Consider the following 25376-nt stretch of genomic DNA (forward strand, 5'->3'; position numbering starts at 1 on the left):
CCTCCCAACAGACACCCATATTTATGAGGCCTGGTTCAGTCTTATACTAGTTTCCCAGCTGTCAGACTGGGGTCCAAGTGCTCCCACTTGCTCAGGTCAGTATCTGTGGATTTTTCCAACATAGTCTTGATCCCTTTGCTCATCACTTCTCCTGCTCTACAACTGTATTCTAGGAGTTTGGCTCGGTGTTTAGCTGTGGATCTCTGCTCCTGCTTCCAACAGCTACTGCATGAAGGCTCTATGATGACATCTAGGGTAGTCATCAATAGAGGAAAGGCATTTAAGGTAGCCTCTTCAATATTGCTTAGATTCTTAGTTATGGCCATCCTTATGGATCCCTGGACATTTCCCAAGTGCTAGATTTCTCTTTAAGCCTATAATGGCTCTCTCTATTAAAGTGAATCTCTTCTGTTGCACTCTTTCTCTATTCTTACCGTTACTTGATCTTCCTGATTCCTCATTATCCTCACTTTCCAATGATCTCCCATGCTCTTGGATATCTAGAATCAACATAGTAAAAAATTACAATCTTACCAAAAGAAATCTGAAGATTCCATGCAATCTCCATCAAAATCCCAGCACAGTTCTTCATAGACCTTGAAAGGATAATAGCCAACATTATATGGAAAAACACAAAAACCAGGATAACCAAAACAACCCTGTGCAATAAAGGAAATTCTGTAGGCACCACTATCACTGACTTAAACTCTACTATAAAGCTCTAGTAGTGAAAACAACTTGGTATTGCATAAAAATAGACAAGTAGACCAATGTAATAGAATTGAAAACCCTGATAGTAATGCACACACCTATGACCACCTGATATTTGACAAAAATGCTGAAATTATACAATGGAAAAAAGAAAACATCTTCCACAAATGGTGCTGGCATAACTGGATGATGACATGTAAACTTGAAGTTTTAGTACATCAACTAATTGACTTTATATTAATGTTTTAATTCTTGATCATGGTATTTCTCCTGCCTGGTAAGTATAATGTTTTCATTCTTTATTGGTTTTGATGAGATATAACTCATGTACCCGATCATCACATAATTTAGCAGTCACTGTTTTTGGTGTTTCTATGCAGGCTTCACAGAAGGCAGGGACAAATTGACCCTGAAAGAGACAAGAATGAAACTTGTTCAGGCTGATTATTTTGGGGATAAACCTTCTTGGAATCTTTAGTCATATTTAAGCACAGCACAATTGTGGGGGGAAATATATTCAGATAACAATGAAATTAATTTCACTGGTATGTTTTATTTATCTCAATATACCTAAAGTATAATTTGAACCTAATTTCCCAAGTAAGGGAACTATTAAATCCATGTGATAGAGATGCCAGTTGGTTTGCTGGTCTTGAATTTGGGATGTCCATATCTTTATTGATGAAGGACACAGACATCTATCAACTTTTGGTTGAATTACATTAATGTTAGGAAAACTGTTCATGGCTTTCTGCCCTAAAACCAGTTTGTAGTCCAAATAAAGAAACATGCTGAGCTACAGAAGTGACATAGAAATAGCTTCTACACAGCAGGTATCAAATCCTCTCACTGAGTAAAGGGATCATATTGTTTGCCTTAAAGTTAAGCTGAGATACAGTGGTAGTAGGAGAGAAAAAGTTTTGTAAAATGCATACAAAGTCAAACTCTAATGAGAATATAGCACAAAGCAAGAAGGGAATCTCTGCAGGCCATTCCAGAGTTCCAACAGAAAACAAAGGTCTGAGAAAAAAGGAACTTTGCAGGCGTGGGGGAAGGAAAAGGCACTGCTCAAATTTGAAAGCAAATATTATATGAAACAGGTAGGGAGCAAAGGAAGAAAGGAAGGGAAGGAATGAGGGAACCATGGAGGTGGGAACCAAGGAGGAAGAGGGAGAGGAAAAGGAAACAGGAAAGAAGGCAGAAAAGAAGAACTGAAAGAAATGGAGGAATGGTACCTCATCCTTGAATTTATCGTGTGACTCACTAAGATCCACACGTGCACATTGCTATCACTAAAATCTCCCTGGTGAAGGTTTGAAAAGTAGAGTAAGAATGCACTGCATCATGTCCCAAAGGACATAAAGGTAACAACTAATATGCATCTTAACTGAAATGATGCTGGCCAACTGTCCCCTATAATTGTAGCATTAAATTTTTATATTTGAAGGCCTTTTTTTATAGATTTTATAGATTACAATGATATACTTAATATCAAAGTGTCAGCTAAGCAGGTTCAGTTTATGACAAACCAAGGGAGAAAGAAAGAAATCAAGGACTTTTGGAGAGAACATTCTTAGGGAGACCACATAATTTGCTGAGAATACAACACAGAACTGAATGGATGGGACATTTATTAACAGCTTGAATGAGTAGCACCTCTGGGCAATTCAGGACACACATTTGGTCTCAAAGTATAATCACTGTTAAGAATTATGTTGTATTTTCTACAAGTTCACATGTTAAAATTCTAAGCCACAATGTGATTGTATTTGTAAATGAGATTATTTTACAGACATAATAAAGTTAAATAAGGTTGTGTAGTGGGACTCCATAAAAAATGGGATCCTGATCAATATAGCTGCAATCCCTAAGAGAAGAGGAATATCCCTAAGAGAAGAGGAATAAGCATGGTTGTTTTGATATGTGACTGGTCATGTAACCATATAATTAAAGCAGCTGGCTATATATAAGCAAAGAATATGTGTTTCACTAGAAACCCACTCTGATTTGATCTGGATCTTGGAGTTTTAGTCTTCAGAACTATGTGCATATGAATCATGTGTTATATATGTTTTATAAATTATATAGTCTATGGCATTCTGTAGTGATACCTAGAACTAAGAAAATCTTAAAGTCAACATCCTATTTCTTTAACAAAAACTATAATTAGAGTAGAATAAAAACCATATAGATCAGGCTAATGTTGCTGGCCACTCACTTGTGTGTCCTGATTCTAGAGAGATCCAATAACAGCATTCCCAAGGATTGGAGGTAAACACCCTGAAGATTTTTTAAAATAAGGTACTCTGATTTTCTTCAAACAATTCTTCATTTACAGCGCTCCCCCCCCCCGCAGCGCTCTCCCCCCCCCCCCGCAACGCCCCCCCGCGCGCATGCGCGCGCGCACACACACACACACACACACACAGCCAGAGTCAGCTCTTAAAGTAGATTAATTCTTAGGGTAGACTTTGTGGCAATTCAAGACAAAGCTAAATTCAGAAAAACTTGGGAACTGATACAAAGAATAGGAGGAAATAGTTACATGTTATTCTGTGTTTGTTTACTCAAGCTTATAGCCACTTGTTTTGACACTGTTTGAATAGTGACACCCCACCTCCAATATTTGTTGACCATATCCTAATAATAACCAACACATTAAACAGAAGGTGCATAATGTGAGCAAGATATGTGCTTAACCAAGTTGAAGTAATGCAGTTTCAGAGTCCCTGGCTCCATCTATTTTAGACTTCAGGGATTTTAAAAACCAGAAATATTTTGGCAAGTAACAGGGGTTCAAGACCATCAATTACCTTGGAAATTAGCTTTTTGTTACATTGAAACACAAGTTATAGTTTTCATGTGCCCCATGTGTAGAATCAAAGTTGCTGCAACTTGGTTAATGCTTTATAGTGAGTTGTAAAATTTGGTCTTCAATAGAAACTTCTGCATCATAGAAAACTAGAACACATAGGAAAGGCCCCGGAGGCTGTGAGGTTGGAGACAGTGTGGTTAAAGAGACCTTAAACAAAATAATTCTATCCTGGGTTGTCTGTTTATTCATATTTCTTTCCTCTGAGCTTTTTAGGGATAGACATTCAAATATGTTGTGTGTGTGGCTCCATGCAATGCTATTATTTCTAATAAAGAGTGTTTGGTGCTCCAATTCCAATAAATGTTCCATTGAATTTATTTGAACTTTAAGAACTAGGCTTTGCCACCAGGCCATCTTGAGCTAAACTTTGGTTTTTGCCACTTGACATGGTAACTGGATTTCTCCAAGCTCCATAGCACTGCTACAAATTTGGGAGGATCCATGTATAAGCCCAACATTGTTCCCTGGAGACTCCATCAAGAAAGTGATTTTAAAGATTCCACAATGCCACTAAAAGCAAGAACCTAAAGAAGCAAAGTGAGCTGCTAAGTTTTATTCTCAAGTAAAATCAATATACATTTTTCAGTGTCTGGTCTAAAATCTGTTTTCCTTCAAGGCCCCATTAAAAAAAGAAAACACTCCAGTAACAGAATACTAGCTATAGATTATCCTCTATGACTATAAACAAACTACAGTTAATTTATGTACTATTAATATTATTGTGCAAATTAAATGATTTTGAAGTTCTTCATTGTGATTATTTGTACTGTGTGATTTTCATTTTTAGATTAGGTAAATCTGGGAATGACTTCTCAAATTTCTCTTTTCTAATTCTATAGCTTGATGCAAGACACTTTAAAATGACAGAAACAGAATGATATCAAGTACTTAATCACACACTAGTGTATGTCTATTTCATAATAATACACATTAGTAATGCCATTTTATCATAATTAAATGAGGCAAAGGAGGGAAACAAGTAAATATACATTTCCTCAAAATCATAAGTTAGATTTGAACACAAGTCTGAGATTCAACTAGAGCTGTGCATAGCTCCTAGTTGTCTGTTAATCCAATATGGCTAAAGAAACATACTTTAAGTTTTACAAACACTTCTGACAGTTAATGTTATTTTCATGCCATTTTCTATAAAGACATGTGATTTTTAAGTTATTTTAATGTAAATCATTGTATTTAAAAAGAAAGAAAGGAACTGATGATTTGGAATCATAATCTATAAGTGGACTTTCATTTCTCTTAGCAATGAAGCTCATAATGAATAGAATCAATATAACATAATCTAATCAACCAAACAACAACTGATAAGAATACCATGTAAGTGAAGTACATGGATTTCTATAAGTGGAATAATTAAATCACATATTTACAAGTAAAAGAAATAAGTTCAGGTTTGAATTTTCCAAGTGCTAAGTTTCACCCAAGACTCTCTCTATATATATTTTTTAATTCAGTTTCTATACCAACCACAGATCCTTCTCCTTCCATTTCTCTTTCCCCCTCCCCCACCTCCCTCCAACATATACTCATCTACTTCTCAGTAAGGATAAGTCATCCCATGGGGAGTCAATGAAGGCTGGCACTTTAAATTGATGCAAGAACAAGTCCCTCCACCCCTTCTGCCCTACATCAAGGTTGAGTAAGGCATCCAACCATAGGGAATGGGATCCCAGTCCAAAAACAAACAAACAAACCAAAAAAAAAAGAAAAAACAGCTCATGAAACAGGGATAGATCCTGATCTCACTATGAGGGTCTCCCAAATAGACCAGGCTATAGAGCACAGTTCAGTTCAGTCCCATTCAGGCTCCCCAACTGTTGGTCTAAAAAGTCAATGAGCTCCCATGATCTTGGGACACCTGTCTCTGTAGGTTTCCCTGTCATGATCTTGAACCTCCTTGTTTATAAAATTCCTCCTCTCTCTCTTAGGCTGGACACAAAGAGCTCAGCCAGAGGTACTTGGCTCTGCATCTGCTTCCATCAATTACTGGATGAAAGTCCCATGATGATAGTTAGGTTAGTCACTAATCTGATTACAGGGGAAAGCCAGTTCAGCCACTCTTTCCATGATTACAAGAAGTCTTAACTGGGGTCATCCTTGTGAATTATAGGAAATGTTCTTGGCACCAGGTTTCTCCCTAACCACACAATGGCTCTTTCTATCAAGATATCACTTTCATTTCTCTCCCACTCAGTCTCTCCCCTAACTTTACCCTCCTGTTCCCTTATGTTATCATCTCTCAACCCCTCCCGTATACCCTTCATCCCCAGTTTACCCAGGAAAATCTCATCTATTTCCACATCTCAGGGAGATCCATGTGCAACTGTAATGGTCCTCCTTGTTACCTCGCTTCTGTGGAGCTATGGATAATAGTCTGGTTATTCTTTGTTTTATATCCATTGTCCACATATGAGTGACTATACACTTTATAGACTAGGAATGGCTTACCTTGCTCAAAATGATTTTTTATCTCATTCCCTCAATTTGTCTGCCAATTCCATGGTGTCATTGCTTTTTTACAGCCAAGTAATACTCCATTGTGTTTGAAGGATATTTAGGTTATTTCCATTACAAATAATGGTTATATGGACATAGTTGAAAAAAAGGTCCTCAGGATATGATTGAGTATCCTTTGGGTTTATGCCCAAAAGTGGAAATGCTGAATCTTGAAGTAGATAGATTCCATATTTTTTACGAAACCACCATACTGATTCCCAAAGTGGCTGTACAAGTTTGTACTCCTACCAGCCTTGGAAGAGTGTCTCCTTACTCCACATCTTCTCCAACATAGGCTGCCACCAGTGTTCTGATCTTAGCCATTCTGACAGGTGTAACATAGTGTGACAGGTGTATCTCAGAGCCTTTTTTAGTTGCATTTTCCCTGATGACTAAGAATGCCGGGCAGTTCCTTAATGTCTTTCCATCATTTGAGATTCTTTTGTTGAGAATTCACTGTTTAGATTTGTACCCCATTTTTAATTGGTTTATTTGCTGTTTTGATATCTAGTTTCTTGGGTTCTTTATATCCTTTGGGGAATCAACCCTCTGTCAGATATTGGGCTTGTGAAGATAATTTTCTAATCTGTATCCTGCCTTCTTGACTTATTTACCATGTCCTTTGCCTTACTAAGCTTTTCAGTTTCACATGGTATCATTTATTGACTATTGTTCTCAGTGTCTGTGTGACAGGTATTATATTTAAGAAATAGTCTCATGTGGCAATGTTTTAAGTTCTACTTCTCACTTTCTCTTCTATAAGTTTCATTGTACCTGGAGGTCTTTGATCTATTTGGACTTGAGCTGACATCCAGTTATGGCAGTACCATTTGTTGAAGATTCTTTTCTTTGTTTCTATTGTACAGTTTAAGCTTCTTTGTCAAAAATCAGGTGTTCATATGTGTGTAGATCCACTTGTCTGTTCTTATGGCAAGACCAAGGTGTTTTTATTATTTTAGCCCTATACTAGTCCTTGAAGTTACGGATGGTGATGCCTTCAGAAATTACTTTGTTGTACATGATTGTTTAGCTAGTCTTCATTTTTTGTTTTCCATATGAAGCCAAGTATTATTTTTTTGCATGTCTGTGATATATTGCATTGTGTTTTTGATGGGGACTGCAAATCTGTTCATTGCTTTTGGTAAGATAGCCATTTTTTAAAACAAAATTTTAAATTAAAAACAATATTATTTTACATACCAATCACAGTTCCCTCTCCAACCCATACTCCAACTTCCCCCACCGTATCTCCATTCCATTCCTAAGAGAGATAGTGAATCCTCCCATCGGAAGAGTGAGGCCCTCCCCCTTGCATCCAGGCTGAGAAAGTATTCTTCCATAGGAAATGGGCTCCAAAAGTCCAGTTCATACACTAGAAATAAATACTGGCTATACAGCCAGTGGACACCCACCCCCTCCATAGACTACCAAGTCTCCCAGTTGCAAAACACATTCAGGGTCCTAGATTAGTCTTCTGCAGATTTGCTCCCCAACTGTCATTTTGGGGTCTGTGAGCTCCCACTTGCTCAGTTCAGCTTTTTGTGTTGGTTTACCCAACATGGTCTTGACCCCTTTGCTCAACATTCCTCCCTCTCTATAGTTGGACTCCAGTGATTAGCTTTGAATCTCTGCATATGCTTACACAAGCTACTGCATGAAAGTTCTATGATGGCATTTAAGGTAATAGTCAACCTCATTATAGGGGAAGGGCATTTAAAGTAGCATTTCCACTATTGCATAGATTCTTAGTTGGAGTTATCCTTGTAGATTCCTGGGAATTTCCCTAGTGCAAAGATTCTTGTTAAACCTATAATGGCTTTATGAACCAAGGTAAGATTGCTGTTTTTCTTTTGTTGATCCTACCTATCCAAGAGCATAGGACATATTTAAATTTTCTGATATCTACTTCAATTTGTTTTGGTAAAGACATAAAGTTCTTGTCATAGAGTACTTCTCTTGTTTAATTAGAGTTACCCAAAGATATTTTATGTTATTTGCAGCTATTATAAAGGGTGATGTTCCTCTGATTTTTTTCTCATCTCATTTATCATTTTTATATAGAGCAGCTACTGGTTATTTTAAATTAATCTTTTATTACACCACAGTATTGAAGTTGTGCTGTAGGAATTCGCTGATAAAATATATGTGGTAAATTATGTATGCTGCCATTTCATCTGTAAATAGTGAAAGTTTGACTTTTTTTTTTTTGCAATATGTATCCCTTTAAGAGTTGTTTGTTTTCTTATTGCCTTAACTAGAATTTCAAATACTATATTGAATAGATGATGAGAGAGTAGATATCCTTGTCTTAGTCCAGACTTTACTGGAATTGCTTTGTGTTTCTCATCTTACATATTGATCCCACTTCCCTCTCCCTCTCTCCCTCCCATGCAATGGACCCCACCCCCCATCCCACAGGAAGGGCGATGCCATCCAGGAGGGATCATCAAAATCTGTCAAGTCATTTGGAGTAGACCCTCCCTCCTATCTCTAGGCTAAGGAAGTATTCCTCCATGGGGAAAGGCTCCCAAAAACCTTTCGTGCACCAGGGATACATCCTGGTTCCACTCTCAGAGGTCCCTTAGCCTGCCCAGGCCTTCTAACTGAGACCCATGTTAAGGGGATCTGAGTCAGTCCGATGCTGGTTTCCCAGCTATCAGTCTGGAGGTCCATTAGCTCCCATTTGTTCAAGTCAGTTGTCTCTGTGGGTTTCTATAGCATGGTCTTGAAACCTTTTCTTATCACTCTTCCCTCTCTGCAACTGGATCCCAGGAATTTGGCTCAGTGTTTAGCTGTGAGTGTCTGCTTCTGCTTCCATCAGCTGCTAGATGAGGGCATTATGATGGCATATAAGTTAGCTATCAATGTCATTATCAGGGAAGGGCATATAAGGTAGCCTTTCCATTGTTGCTCAGAATGTTAGATGGGGTCATCCTTGTAGGTCTCTGGACATTTCTCTAGAGTCAGTTTTCTCTTCTAACCTAACTCCCTCTAACATGGTATCCTTTTTTTGACTGTTGTCTATTTGTCCCCAGGCTCAATCTTACTGGTCCCACATATTATTCTCTCTACTCCCATTCTATTTCTCTTAACTCCCTCTCTACTCACTGCCTCACCCTCTCCCAACAGGCTCAGGAGATCTTATTAATTTCCCCTTCTGTGAGGGTCCTTGTATGAATCTCTTAGGTTCCTCCTTGCATTCTAATTTCTCTGGATCCTTTGCTCTTTGTCTAAAATCCATATATGAGTGAGCACATACCATGTTCCTCTTCATGTGGTTAGGTTACCTCACTAAGGATGGTTTCTTCAAGTTCAATCCATTTGCCTTTGAATTTCAAAATTCCACTGTTTTGATTTTTTTTTTCCTGAGTATATGCCATTGTGTAAATGTGCCACATCTTATTTATCCATTCTTCAGTTGAGGGATATCTAGTTTTCTTCCAGGTTTTTCCTATTACAAATAATGATGCTATGAATATAGTTGAACAGATGTCTTTGTTGCATGGATGTGGATCAATTGGGTATATGCAAAAGAGTGGGATTGCCAGGTCCTGTGGTAGACTGATTCCCATTTTCCTGAGGAACTTCCATACTAATCTCCAAAATGGCTGTACAAGTTTGCACTTCCACCAGTGATGGAGTGGTGTTCCCCTTTCTCCACATCCTCTCCAGCATAAGGTGTCATTGATATTTCTAATTTTAGCTATTCTGACTGGAGTAAGATGGTTTCTCAGAATTGTTTTGATTTTCATTTCCCTGATGGCTAACAATGTTGAACACTTTCTTAAGTGTCTTTCACCCAGTTTGGATTCCTCTCTTGAGAATTTTCTATTCAGTTCTGTACCCCACTTTTTTTTTTTAGAGTATTTTTTATTTAATTTTATATAACAAAGTCCAATTAAATGAAAACAAACATTTATACACAATATTTGGGAATTTGGGCGTCGTTCTTTCCAAACTACTTCCTGCTGGTAAGGGGCGCTGTCTTGGGGGATTCGAAGAAGATTCAGATATCCTGGCTGTAGTCTGTAGGGCTGTTTTGTCCAGCTGTTTGGAATGTAGGATCAGCTTGTACTCTGTTTCAGGCGGTCTGGTGTGATCAAACCACATTAGTCTGGAAGGAATCCACATCTTTTCATTTTCTGTGGAAACAAAAATAGAAATACTTTTCCCCAGTAACTTGTTCTTCAACTTAAATTTTGGAGTCAAAGCGTTTTTTTTTTTTTTTTTTTATTTTTATTTTTATTTTACATGTCGATCCCAGTTCCCTCTCCCTCCCTCCCTCCCTCCCCCCAAGCCCTCCCTCCCTCCTTCCCTCCCTTTTGCCCTCTCTACCCTCTCCCATGCACTCTAAACACCCTCCCCTCCCAACCCCCCACCACAATACAATATGTAGGGGAATGCCATCCAGTTGGGGTCCTGTAGATCTGACAGGTCCTGTGAAGTAGGGACTAGGGCTTCTCTCCTATCTCTAGAATAAGGCAGTTATCCCTCCATGGGGGATATGTTTGCAAAGTCCTTTTGTGCACCAGGGATACATCCTGGCTCCACTGTCTGAGGTCTAGATTCATATAAAGTCCCTCACAGAACTGGGAAGGGACAAGTCCCCCAGACCTCAGGTATAGTGGGGGAGGACAGCTAATGGAGAGAGAAGTAGGAGAAAATGAGAGGGAGGAGAGGAAGGCATGTGCGACCAGGAGGATTGAGCCTGGTTAGGAATGGAAAATAGGAAAGAGAGAGAGAGACAGAGACAGAGAGAGAGAACATAAAAGAGGGAGCCAATATTGGTTTGAAGATAAAGTTGAACACAAAGAAAGGTCGAGGGAACTACAAGACTGCTCCCAACTAACAATCTCAGCTTCCGTGGAAAAGCTATCATAAATGCCCTTCCCCGGAGAGTGAGATCAACAACTAACTTCTCCATGGAGTCCTCAACTAATGCCTGTTGAAAACAGGAGCAAACACCCATACATAAACACTGAGTCAAACTAGAACCCAGAAGCAGATGGAGAGGACAAGACCATGCGGTAGAAGTACATAGAGACAGCTTACCTGAACAAGGAGGAGCTAAGGGCCACTAGACTGATAGCTGGGAAGCCAACAGGGGTCTGACTCGGACTGCCAGAAGGTCTGAGCAGTCTAAGAGACCTCAGACTGTACCCCACTTTTTTAATAGGGTTATTTAGTGTTCTGGTGACTAGTTTCTTGAGTTCTTTTTATATTTTAGAGATTAGCCTTCTGTCAGATGTGGGGTTGGTGAAGATTTTTTCCCAGTCTGTGGGCTGCCATTCGGTCTTTTCCACTGTATCCTTGTCCTTACAAAAGCTTCTTAGTTTGAGGAGGTTCCATTTATTATTGTTGATCTGTGTCTGTGCTACTTGTGCTATGTTCAGAAAGCAGTCTCCTGTTCTATTTTGTTCAAGGGTACCTCTCATTTTCTCTTCAAAGAGGTTCAGTGTGGCTGAATTTATGTAGGGTCTTTAATCTATTTGGACTTGTGTTTTGGCATGATGATGGATATGGGTATATCCACAGTCTTCTATGCACCGTTTGTGGAAGATGCTTTCCTCCTTCCATTGTTTAATTTTAGCTGTTTTGTCAAAAATCAGGTGTTTGTAGGTATGTGGGTTAATACCAGTATTTTCAATTCATTTCCATTGGTCTACCTGTCTACTTTTGTGTCAATACCAACTTGTTTTCAGGACTATAATTCTATAGAAGTCGGGGATGTTGATGCCTCCTGAACTTCCTTTATTGTACAGGGTGGTTTTTGCTCTCCTGGGTCTTTTGATTTGCCATAAAAGTTTAGTATTATCTTTTTAAGGTCTGTGAAGAATTGTGGTGGGATTTTGATGGTGATTGCATTGAATCTGTAGATTGCTTTTGGCAAGATTTCCATTTTTACTATATTCATCCTACTTATCCAAGAGCATGGGAGATCTTTCCATTTTCTAGTATTGTTTTAAATTTCTTTCTTTAAAGACACAAATTTCTTGTCATATATTCTTTCACTATTGTAAAGGGTGATACTTATCCAATTTCTTTCTCATTCCCTTTATCGTCTGTATATAGTAGGGCTGCTGCTGGTTTTTTTGTTTGTTTGTTTGTTTGTTTTTGTTTTTGTTTTGTTTTTTTTTTTGTTAATTTTCTATCCTGCTAATTTGATTAATGTGTTTATCAGCTGTAGTAGTGCCATGGTAGAGTTTCCGGGTCACATATGTATACTGACATATCATCTGCAAATAGTGACAGTTTGACTTCTTGCTTTCCAATTTGTATCCCCTTGATCTCCTTTTGTTGTGTTATTGCTCTAGCTAGAACTTCAAGTACAACATTGAAGAGATATGGGGAGAGTGAGCAACCTTGTCTTGCTCTGATTTTAGAGGAATAGCTCTAAACTTCTCTCTATTTAGTTGGATGTTGGCTGTTGGTTTAAGGTATATTGCTTTTATTATGTTTAGGTATGTACCTGATATCCCTGATCTCTCCAGGACTTTTATTTTGAAAGGTTGTTGCGTTTTGTCAAAAGCTTTTTCAGCATCTAGTGAGATAATCATCTGATTTTTCTTTTTCATTTTGTTTATATAATGAGTCACATTAATATATTTTTGTATGTTGAACCATTGTTGCATTTCTAAGATGAAGCCTACTTGGTCATGGTGGATGACTTATCTGTTTTTTTTTTTTTTTTTTTTTTTTATTCTATTTGCCAGTATTTTATTGAGTATGTTTGCATCAATGTTCAATGGATATTGGTCTGTAGTTCTCTTTCTTAGTTGTATCTTTGTGTGGCTTGGTTAACAAGGTAAATGTAGCCTCATAAAAAGAGTCTGGTAATGAACCTTGTGCTTTTATTGTGTGGAACACTTGGATGAGCATTGGTATTAGCTCTTCTTTGAATTTCTGGTAGAATCCTGAACTGAAACCATCTGGACTTGGTTTTTTGTTTGTGTGTTTGTTTGTTTGTTTGTTTGGGAGGCTTTTGAGGACCGCTTCTCTATCATTAGGGGTTACAGGTCTATTTAAGTTGCTTACATGATGTTGATTTACTTTGGTAAGTGACAGCTATCCGGAAATTTGTCTGATTCTTTTGAATTCTCGAATTTTGTGGAATACAGGTATTCAAAGTATGACCTGGAAATTCTCTAGATTTCATCAGTGTCCGTTGTTGTGTCTCCCTTTTCATTTCTGATTCTGTTGATTTGCATGTTCTCTCTCGGCTTTTTTGGATAGTTAGGATAAAGGTTTCTCTATCATGTTAATTTCCTCAAGAAAGCAACTCTTTGTTATCTGATTCTTTCTTTGTTTCCTAGTTTCTACTTTATTGATTTCAGCCCTTAAATTGATTATTTCCTGGCATCTATTTCTCCAGGGTAACTTTTGCTTCTTTTTGTTATAGGGGTTCCAGTTTTGCTATTAATTCTCTAATGTGACTATCCTCTGTTTTCTTCATATGGGCACTTAGTGCAATGAAATTTCCTGGTAGTACTGCTTTCAGTGTGTATCACAAGTTCAGGTGTGTTGTTTGTTCATGCTCATTGAATTCTAGGAAATCTTTATTTCTTTATTTCTTCCTTGACCCAGGAATGGTGCAATAGCCCATTATTCAGTTTCCGTGAATTTGTAAGTTTTCTGCAATTTTTGTTGTTGAATTCAACTTTAAAGCATGATGGTCTGATATGATACAGAGGGATATTCCAATTTTTTTATCTATTGAGATTTGTTATGTTGCTTACTAAGTGGTCGATTTTAGAGAAGGGTCCATGTGCAGCTGAGAAGAAGGTATACTCTTTGTTAAGTTCCTGTCTGGTTATCCTGTCTAGTGGTGAGAGTGGGGTGTTGAAGTCTCCCACTATGAGTGTGTAAGGTTTTACTTGAGCTTTGAGTTTTAGTTGTGTTTCTTCTACGAATGTGGGTACCTTTGTATTTGGGGCATAGATGTTCAGAACTGAGACTTTGTTCTGATGGATTTCTTCAGTAATGAGTATGAAATGACCTTCTTAAACTCTTTTCATTGATTTTGGTTTGAAGTCAAACTTGATAGCCATTAGGATCACTATACCTGCTTGCTTCTTGGGTCCATTTGATTGGAAGGTCTTTTCCCAACCCTTTACCCTGAGGCAATGTCTGTTTTTGAAGCTTTGATGTGTTTTTTGTATGCAGCAGGAGGATGGATTCTGTCTTCGTATCCATTCTGTTAGCCTGTGTCTTTTTATAGGTGAGTTATTATGGAGAGTAAAGTAATTTTTGTTTGTTTCAGATTTGTTGATGGTAATTGTATTGTTAGTGTGTTTGCTCCACTTTTTCTTTTCAGTTCTGGTGAAGTGAGATTATGTACTTCCTATGTGTTTATGAGTGTCGTTAACTTCCTTAGTTTGGAGTTTTCTTTCCAGAACTTTCTCTGGGGCTGGATTTGTGGATATATAGTGTGAAAATCTGGTTGTGTCATTGAATATCTTGTTTTCTTCATTTATAGTGATTGAGAATTTTCCTAGGTATAGTAGCCCAGACTGGCATTTGTGGACTCTTTGTATTTCTAGAACATCTATCCAGAACCTTCAGGCCTTCAGAGTTTCCATGGAGAAATCAGGTATAATTTTGGTAAGTCTGCCTTTATATATTACCTGACCTTTTTCCTTTGTTTTTCTTAATATTCTTTCTTTATTCTGTATATTGGTTGTTTTGGATATTTTGTGGCAAGGAGACTTCTTTTTTTGGTTCAGTCTATTTGGTGTTCGGTATGCTTCTTGTACTTTCATGGTCATGTCCTTCATATTGGGAAAGTTTTCTTTAATACTTTTGTTGAATATGTTTTCTGTACCCTTAACCTGGGCTTCTTTTCCTTCATCTATGCCTATTATTCTTAGGTTTGGCCTTTTCATGGATGTTTTGTATTAAGGATTTGTTGGATTTAAGATTTTCTTTGGTTGATGAATCTATTTCCTCTAGTTTATCTTCTGTGCCTGATGTTTTCTCTTTGATCTCTTGTATTTTGGTGGTTATGCTTGCATCTGTAGTTTCAGTTTTCTATTTCCAGAATTCCCTCAGTTTGTGTGTGTGTGTGTGTGTGTGTGTGTGTGTGTGTGTGTATGTCTATTTCAGATCTTGAACTGCTTGAATTTTTTTTTCCTTCATCTGTTTGAATGTTTTCTCTTGACTTTCCTTACCTTCTTTAAGAGATTTATTAATTTCTTGAATTTTTTACTTGGTCTTTCCTCCATTTCTTCCAATTTTTGTTTGTTTTTTTTCTTCCATTTCTTTGTGGGATTTTCTCATATCATCCTTGAGGGCCTCTATCATTATTATTAAGTTATTTTTTTAACTCATTTTCTTCTGCTTCATCTGCTTTGGTGTGTTCAGGTCTAATTGTTGTAGAGTCCCTATGTTCTTGTGTCATGCTTGCTTTCCAATGTTGGGTATTTTTTTTTTTTTTTTTGATTTGCCATTTTCGAATCACTTCTTTCATTGTGTGTAGGTGGAATCTTTCTCTCTCTCTCCCCTACTTTGTGGGCATAGGTGTGTCAGGAGTTCAGTGTCTATAACTCTGTATGATCCAAGCTCTCTTTGATGTCTCTCCTCCTGCAGAAAGCAGGTGATGGAGTTCAAATAGAAGGAGAGTGTGAGCACAAGATGGTCCTATATGGATATTTGGATCCAGTGTGCTCAGAGCATACCCAAAAAGTTCCGCAGAGGTGGAGGGGTTGTTGGACCTGTATTCTGTTCCAATGCTCACCAGGAGCAGAGGGACCAATAGCAATTTGAGTTTCTCTGCATTCATTTGACATGGGCTCCAAGAGTTCTGTAAACTGCCATTATTATGTTTATGTGTATTATTTGTATCCCTAATCTGTCCAACACCCTTATCATGAAGGTTTAATCGCATTTGTTCAAAGAATTTTCAGAATCTAATGTGATTATCAAGTGTTTTTTTTTTGTTGTTGTTGTTTTCTTTCATCTTGTTAATATGGTGTATCATATTTACAGATTTTCATATGTTGACCCATATCTCCATCTCTGGAATGAAGCCTACTTGATAGTGGTGAATATTTTCTTTGATATATTCTTGGATTCAGTTTGCCAAGATTTTATTGAGTATTTTTGCATCAACATTCATGAGGAAGAGTAATCTGTAATACTCTTAATTTCTCGTATCTTCTTATGATTTCAATATTAGGATAATTCTAGCCTTGTAAAATAGTTTGGCAAAATTACTTTTGTTTCTACTGCTTGAAACAACTTGATGCCTATAGGTATTATTTTTCTTTGAAATTCTGGTAGAATTCTGCACAGAAACCAACCGGACCTGAACTTTTTTTGGGGGGAAGGGGTTTGGAGACTTTTAACAACTATTTCTACTTTCTTAGGGGCTATAATTTATTTAAATTGTATTGTCTTGGATTATTGTTGGTATGAAGTACCTCTCCAGAAAACTGTCCATTTCTTTTACATTTTCCAATTTTGTAGATGACAGATTTTTGAAGTATGACCTGATGAATCTCTGGATTTTCTCAGTGTCTGTTGTTATGCCACTCTTTTCATTTCTTATTTTGTTTATTTGGGAACTCTCTTTCTGCCTTTTTTTCTTAAGTGTGGATAAGTGTTTGTCTATCATGTTGATTTTTTTTTAAATAAACCAACTCTTTGTTTCATTAATTCTTTGTATTGTTCTCTATGTTTCTATCGCAAAAAAACGTGAGGTTTTTTTGTTTTGTTTTGTTTTGTTTTGTTTTTTTTGTTTTGTTTTTTGTTCTAGAGCTTTAAGGTATTCTGTTAAGTTGCTAGTGTGATATTTCTCTAAGTTCTATATGTAGACATTTAGTGCTCTGAACTTTACTATTAGCATTGCTTTTATAGGGTCCCATGATTTTAAGTTGTTGTACATTCCTTTTCATTGATTATTTTTTTCATTTTTTTCCTTGAGCCACTGGTGATTCAGTTGAGCATTTTTCACTTTTCATAAGTTTGCAGGCTCTCTGGAACTTATGTTGTTGAATCCTAAATTTTGGCCTCTGTGATTTGATAAGATACAGGTGTTTATTCCAATTCTTTTGTATGTTTTTATGTTCCTTTTGTGAGTGAATAAGTGGTAACCTTTAGAAAAGTTTCCATGAAGTGCTGAAAATAAGTTATATTCTTTTGTGTTCAAGTGGGGTGTTCAATATATGTCTACTCAGACCATTTGAATCATAATATTCTCTTATTTCTCTTAATTTTCTGTCTGACAGATCTGTCCACTAGTGAGAGTGCTATGTTGATGTCTTCCACTATTCATGTGTGGGGTTTGGTGTGCAATTTAAGCTTTACTAATGTTTCTTTTACAAGGGTGGGTACACATATTTGAGGCATAAATGTTCAAAATTGAAATACATCCTGATCAATTTTTCCTGTGGTGATTAGGAAATGTCATTTTCCATCTCTTTTTATTAATTATATTTTGAAGTCTATTTTGTTACATATTATGATAGGTACACTAGTTCGCTTATTAGATCAATTTGATTGGAAAATGTTCTCCAACATTTTACTTTGGGGTAATATGTGTCTTTGAATTTGAGGTCTGTTTCATGTATACAGCAGAAAGTGGGCTCCTTTTGTCATATCCAATCTCTTAGCCTGTGTCTTTTTATAGGTGAATTGAGTCCATATTGGTGCAAGAAGTGAGTAAGTGTGCCTCTTGGGGATGCTGATGCCATGGTGAAAGGTTGAATTTGTGGGACTTACAGAGTCCAATGGGATTAGTGGCAGAGTGGCTTCTCTGCAGGAGTCTTGCCTACTGACCAGCTAATGACAACATGATGGTGGATGGTGGAAAATGCTGACTGATAGTTCAGAGACATAACTTAATCTAGGGAAGAGTATCACATCCCTCTGAGATGTCCTTTTGTTTATTGAAAATTAGAATATACTAGTAACATTTTGTTGAATTTTCAATCCTTCCTATACGAACTCCCTTCTAGTTTTACTTTTACTTTTTGCCAGTTCTGTTCTAGGTACATCATGCTATGCTTGGAAAGAGGACAAGAGCAAATAGGAGAAATCAAGGACTCCCTAGGTAAATTATATAAGGAAACATTTTTCCTCGTACAAACACATGCTAATTAGAAATAAAAGAGGTAAGACAATTTAGCATAACCTGAAATAAGATCAGGACACAGATTAGATTAGAAGTATTCAGTATTAATAACTGTGGAATAATATATAGTTGTTCTGGTTATTTCTATTCTAATCTGGAAGAGACAGAAGATATTAATAACATCTTGATTGGCTGGAATACAAGACAGTCTTCACAATGCACATAGAAACAAGAAGCTGACACATAATGTCAACCAATACACATTATCAATTCTTACCTTTATCAAGAGTCAGGCAAGAGACACACTGAAACACAAGAGTGAATTTTCATCTTCATGTCAGCTATGTGTCAATATCTTTCACAGTTTTCTCCTATGTCCTCACATATACCTTTTTCAACTTCTACTTCAGTTTCCTACGCAATTAGTTTTAATAAACAGACAAATAGGTCAGAAACTCAGAGATGGGCTTAGATACATGAGAAGGAATCATGCCTCTAGTGTATGGTATGATTCTTCTGCTGAGAAAGTAAGACTAAGGTCTTTCCTGTGAACAGGTGTAGTTGGATCTTTTTAGAAGTGGATGCCACTTGAAGTTACTTGAGAAAAATCTATCAATAACAAATTAATTTTCTATCATTCATGAACTTGGAAGGCTGAGTTATATATTCCTCATTCAACTGTAGAGCGATGGGATACTTAGCATACTTCATTTATTGTTTCACATAGCAAATAGTGCAATGTTTTGTAGTAAATGAACTGGATATATCAATTAAAATAATTTATTTCTAAATGAACTTCCATATTCTTAATGGGGTCTAGGAACAGTGATGACTTACCTATATATACAAGTAATAGGGGCAGAGGCATAACTGAGATTTTTCACCTGAATCTAATTCAATTATCACACAATAAAATATTGTTTTTTTCCCCACAATTGTTCACTATAGTTTATATAACAAATACTGCAACTCCAGGATTTTAAGGTGTCACATTTCCCTCAGGCCTAGGGTTATTTCTAAAACCTACTACTATATAAACTAATGAAGGTTACTAAATCACTTAAGAACAAGTAAAACACAAACTATGTTCTATTCATCCATGTCAGATTTTTTTCTTGTTTCTTCTATAACAAACTTACTAACTGGGTGTCTTTAAAAAAAAACTATGTCCTCTAACCACGCTCCCCTCCCATCCCTCCACCTCAATTCCATATATAGGGGAATGCCATCCAGTTGGGGTCGTGTAGATCTGACAGGTCATGTGAAGTAGGGACTAGGGCTTCTCTACTGTCTCTAGATTAAGGCAGTTATCCTTCGATGGGGGATGTGTTTGCAAGATTCTTTTGTGCTCCAGGGATACATCCTGGATCCACTGTCTGAGTTCCCTTAGACTGCTCAGTCCTTCTGGCTGAGACCTATATTCAGGGGGGGTGGGGCTGAGTCAGTCCCATGCTGGCTGTCTTCTATTCCTAACCGGGCTCAAGCTTCCTGGTCGCACATGTATTCCTTTCCTCCCCCTCATTTTCTCCTACTTCTCTCTCCATTCGCTGCCCCCCCCACTTCCCCTGTGTGCTGGGAGACTTGTCTCTTCCTGGTTCTTTGAGGGACTTTATATGAATCTCTTAGAATACACCTTGTATCTTAGTTCCTCTGGTGGTGTGAATTATAGGCTGGTGGTCCTTTGATCTAGGTCTAAAATCCATATATGAGTGAGTACATACTGTGTTCCTCTTGTTGTGACTGGGTTACCTCATTCAGGATGGTTTCTTCAAGTGCCATCCACTTGCCTGCGAATTTCAAGATACCATTATTTTTTTCTGCAGAGTAGTATTCCATTGTGTAGATGTGCCACATCTTCATTAACCATTCTTCAATTGAGGGACATCTAGGTTGCTTCCAGGTTCTTGCTATTACAAATAGTGCTGCTATGAACATAGTTGAACAGATGTTTTTGTTGCATGCATGTGGATCATTTGGGTATATGCCTAAGAGTGGGATTGCTGGGTCCTGTGGTTAAGTAATTCCCATTTTCCTGAGGAACCGCCATACTGATCTTCAAAATGGCTGTATGAGTTTGCACTCCCACCAGCAGTGGAGGAGTGTTCCCATTTCTCCACATCCTCTCAGAGGGTAAAAGGGAGGGAAGGAGGGAAGGAGTGAGGGAGGGAGGGACGGAGGAAGGTATCGAGGGAGGGATAGGGAACTGGGATCCACATGTAAAATAATAAATTAAATAAAAAATTGCTTTTATTCCAAAATTTAAGTTCAAGGACAAGTTATTGGGTAAAAGGATTTCCATTTTTGTTTCCGCAGAAAATGAAAAGATGTGGAATCCTTACAGACTAATGTGGTTTGATCAAGCCAGACCGCCTGAAACAGAGTACCAGGTGATCCTACATTCAAAACAGCTGGACAAAGCAGCCTTACAGACTACAGCCAGGATTTCTGCATCTTCTTCGAATTCCCCATGACAGTGCCCCTGACCAGCAAGAAGTAGTTTGGAATGAACTACGCCCAAATTCCCAAATATTGTCTATAAATGTTTGTTTTCATTTAAATAGACTTGGTTATTTAAAATAAATTTAAAAACATAAAAAAACACTATATCATGCTATGTTCTTTAATACAGAACCTCCTATTTTCATCCTTCAAAGATAATGGTGATTAAATAATTTTACTTATATGATCTAGGATTTTCTCTATCATTAGGCCCTCAGTTGAGCTATCACTGCAAATCAGCTTAGTTGGAATTTCTATGGTTTAGAATATAGATATTCTTGGGAAGCTACTAATTAAATACTCAACCTATCAAAGAAGAATCCTGTCAATACTAGCTTCACTAGCTTCACTTCTTTGGCTCACTCTCTTTGTATGTACATTATTGTCCCATCTGGTCCCACAGATGTTTATACCAAATAAACCCACAGATGCTTATATTAATTATAAACTCTTTGGCTAGCTCTTTCTTAATTATTAGTCTGTCTATTTCAGGCTTACCAGAGATACCTAGACCTCGTGCTCCCTCTGCAGCTACATGGCATCTCCCGACAACTCATTTTCTGTGTTCCTCTTGCCAGAATTCTTCTAGTCAAGTAGCCCCACCTATATTTTCTGCCTGGCTATTGTCCAAAACAGTTTATTCATCAACCAACTAAGAGAAACATATATTCACAAAATACAGAATGACATCCTTTCTATAATCACTAATATAGGGGAGGATGATAATATTCACAAGTGTATTTCTAACTCCATCTATCTTAATAGGTTGTTTAGCTTTTATGACATCATAACAAAAGATCTCTCCAGAAAAACTATCATCTAACACTTCTAACACACTTGAGTTTTATTCATCTTGTCAGAGTTCTTGGGAGACTTAATGTTGCTTTTGTGCTAACTTGCACTTGATTGTTTTCCACAGACAGCTAAAATAATAACCAATCAAAAAGATATAAGACTTTGAGCTAGGGCTTCAGAACAGCAAGATTAACATGTGAGCTAAACAGAAATCATGGAAACAAAATGTACTCAATTGCTTTGGTAATGGTTTTAAGCATGGGACTTATTTTTGTTGTTGTTGTTGTTTTTGTTCTTTTATTTTTTGAGACAGGGTTTTCCTGTGTATTTTTCCTTTGAATTCACTCTGCATACCAGGTTTATTTTGCAAAAACAGAGATCTGCTTGCCTCTGTGCTGGGATTAAAGGTGTGTGCCACCACACCAAGAGGTTCTCTGTATTTTTATAGACATTTTTTTTTCTCCCAAGCCTATGTATATTTTAAAACAAACTCTAAACCTTTAGAGGTTTCTTAATGTGAATCTGTCTTTACTGTAAATCTTTATCATTTTCTGGACACTAGTCTTTTATCTGGTAAACAACAACATTGCTGAAATGAAAGGCATAGCTGTGTCAGCCACAGTCTATCCAAGATGGCTGTGGCTATTGTACAGCCAGCACTGTCTCTAGCAAGCAGAGTCCAATCGAGAAAAATGCTGCTACCAAGAAACCTTGCTTATCTCTGTTCTTTTGTTTCTAAAACCCTTTTTTAAGCTTTTGTTAAATTTTAAGTGTAAGTTCTTATTAGCCATGTGGGCGCCATATGTAAGGAGTAGGGATTTTCCTCCAGCCACCAGGTCTTGTCCTGCCGCTGCGCCAGCCCCAAATAACACACCGAGACTCTGTATTAGATACAATTCTGTTGGCCAGTTACTTGTTTCTTATCAGCTAGCTCTGTCTTAAGTATTAACCCATTCTTATTAATCTAAGTATTTCCACATGGTCTTATATTACTGGGAAGACTAATTTCAGGTTGTTTTTGTTGTTACTGTTTGTTTTGTTTTGCTTGGTTGTTTTAAATTTCATTTTTTGAAAAAAAAATGTTATTTCCTCATACTTTTCCTTTCTTGAGTTTCTCAGACCAGAATGGAGCATGAGTAAAAGAATAATAGAATTAAGTTTGAATACCTTAATTGGAGTCAAGTCACTGCCTTTTATTTATCATGACATTATTTGACTAACTAAAATTTTCTGAATGTGATTTGATAGTATTATCCCCACACACACACACACAAAGATGAGGTTCTAAGTGAAAATCCTATAAAGTATGTGTCATTTAGAATGACTCCATGACCAATCCATTGTCCAGTCCCTAAACTGTTTTAGGAATTATTTTCCTTCCTTACTGTAGCTCTCTCCTCATTATGCTTTATCTTTAATTCAAAAGGAAAGTCTATAACTAAAGATGATGCTTCCAAAGTTTACTTTAATTTTGAAAAAAGCAGAGGTTGGAATTGGAGCAGACCATTGTTAAAACTCTTTCTTTGTTCTCCCAGCTAGCTCCCAAACATTAACATGGAGATGCCTTATTAATTATGAAAGTGTGGCCTATAGCTTAGGCTTGTTCTTAACTATCTCTTATAACTTAACCCATTAATATTAATCTATGTTCTAACATGTGGCATTATTTCTCTTCCATCGTGTCCCTCCTGTTTCCACTGTGTCTCCTGTGTGCCTAGATTCTTCTCTTCTTTCTTTCCCTAGATATTCCACCTACACCTTTTGCCTAGCTATTGACCATTCGGCATTTTATTATACGAGTCACAGCAAACATATCTTCACACAGTTTACAAATATACCACAACAGACCATTCTGTTGGTCTCTTAATTTAGAGGTAGCATGTACCACTTTTTCCTATATTATCTATATCAGAGTTTTGGTGTGGTAAAACAACAGATCAAACTAGTTATATCAGACAGTATATTACGCTTCTAATACCTTACCAACCCATGGAAAAGCAAAACAAATGTTCCCACCATTATTTTAGCCAATTGTCAAGAAAATGTTTTACACAGTAGACTATGAAAACAATTTATTTTTTCAAAAAGTAAATTTTTCCCTGTGAATTATTTGTTTATTTCTGTCACATGTGATTTTATTAATTTTGATTCACAGCTTAGAATATCCTTGTACAGTGGTATAGAGAAGAAAAGTTAGAAAACTCTTCAGTGTTCAATGTAATATTTTCCAATATTTGTGTTGATTATTGATATTTGTGAATTTTATATCATGCACCCAGATTGTGTACAGAAATGTCTGCAAATGATTAAAGAGGAGAAGAGATAGAATGTTTATAAACTCTGCTTTAAATTTTAATACCTTTTCACATAGTGTACTTTATCATGAAGTATCTTCCCTCAGTGTAGTTAATAATTTAAAAGAAACATGATTTATCTTTGACACTGAAACTCCCTTTACACATTTTCATATCATTGAGCTGCCAACAACAACATACAAAGGAACAAGCTGTTGATGGGGGTTGTCTTCCTGATAAATGTTTCTCTTATAAGTTGATGAATAAAACACTGTGGCCTTGTCTAGTAGACAAGAATAATTCTGGGCAAGATAGGCAGAAGGAGTTATCATGTAGAGTCCAGGAATAGAGCATATGCAAGGTGTTGTCCTGTAAGCCAAGACCATGTGGAAAAACATAGGTTAATAGAAACAGGTTAACAATTAAGGCAGAGCTAGCTAATAAGAAACCCTAATCAGCAGCCAACAATTTATAATTAATATCCATTTTGTGCATTTATTTGGGGCACTCAAGGATGGCAGGACCCTTCTGGGATAAAGAACTCTCAACAAAATGATTCCAACATGGCTAGTATGAATTTCTACATAGAACCTGACAGAAGCTTTAAAAGGGATTTTGAAAAAGGAACAGAGCCAAGCACAGCTTCCTGGTAGAAACATTTTCTTAGGTGATCTCTGTTGTGCTAGAGATAAGCAGACATAGTGGCTCCTTTAAAAGCTGCTTCCTGAATCAGCATAAGTGGAAAAAACTGCCACTAAGGAGACTAAGGAGGTTTTTTTTTTTTTTCCATGATATTTAGCAGATGAAAGACTCAAGGCAAGAAAAAGGTAGTGGCATGCAGTAAAGACAGATTCAAATGAAGTAAAACCTCAAAGGGGTTTACAGTGTGTTTAAAAATATGTGTAGGCTTGGGAGAGAAAACAAAAAGGGAGAAAAAAATTATTTTTCTGGGTGTGGTAATACACGATTTCAATCCCAACACTTGGGAGGCAGAGGTCAGAAGATCTCTGGGATTTCAAGATCAGCCTGGTTTATAGAGAGAATTACAAGACAGGCAAATATACACAGAGAAACCCTATCTCAAAAAAAAGGAAAAAGTAAAAGTAAAAGAAATAGAGTAATAATAAATAAATAAATAATCCATGTAAAGATGGAAAATACACAGAGTCTGGATACTATATGTTATTGTGTTATCTTTGAATTTTTGATTGCTAAAAAAAAGGAGCAACAACTGCTAAAAGATATTTATAAATGCTGCTGTATTAATCCAATTTATATATTTTGAAAATTCTTTTGACTTCAGTATTTAAATATAATGACAGATTACTTTGGAAAAGAGGTTCTGTTTGTGTTTCCACAAAAGATGAAAACCTTGTAGACTAAAATGGTTTGATCAAGAACGACCCTTGAAACAATGACCCAGGTAATCTAAGATCCATCACATCTGGGATTATACAGCCTTGCAGACCACTGCAGTCAAGATTTGGCTAGGTTTCTGTGTTTCCTCAGGATCTCATGATATTGACAGTGCCCCAACCAGAAGAAAGCAGTTAGCAAGGAATGATGCCCAAATTCCCAAATATTTTCTATAAATGTTTGTTTGTATTTAAATGGTGTT

Source organism: Phodopus roborovskii, unplaced genomic scaffold, assembly GCF_943737965.1.
Source record: "Phodopus roborovskii unplaced genomic scaffold, PHOROB, whole genome shotgun sequence".
NCBI classification, from domain to species: domain Eukaryota; kingdom Metazoa; phylum Chordata; class Mammalia; order Rodentia; family Cricetidae; genus Phodopus; species Phodopus roborovskii.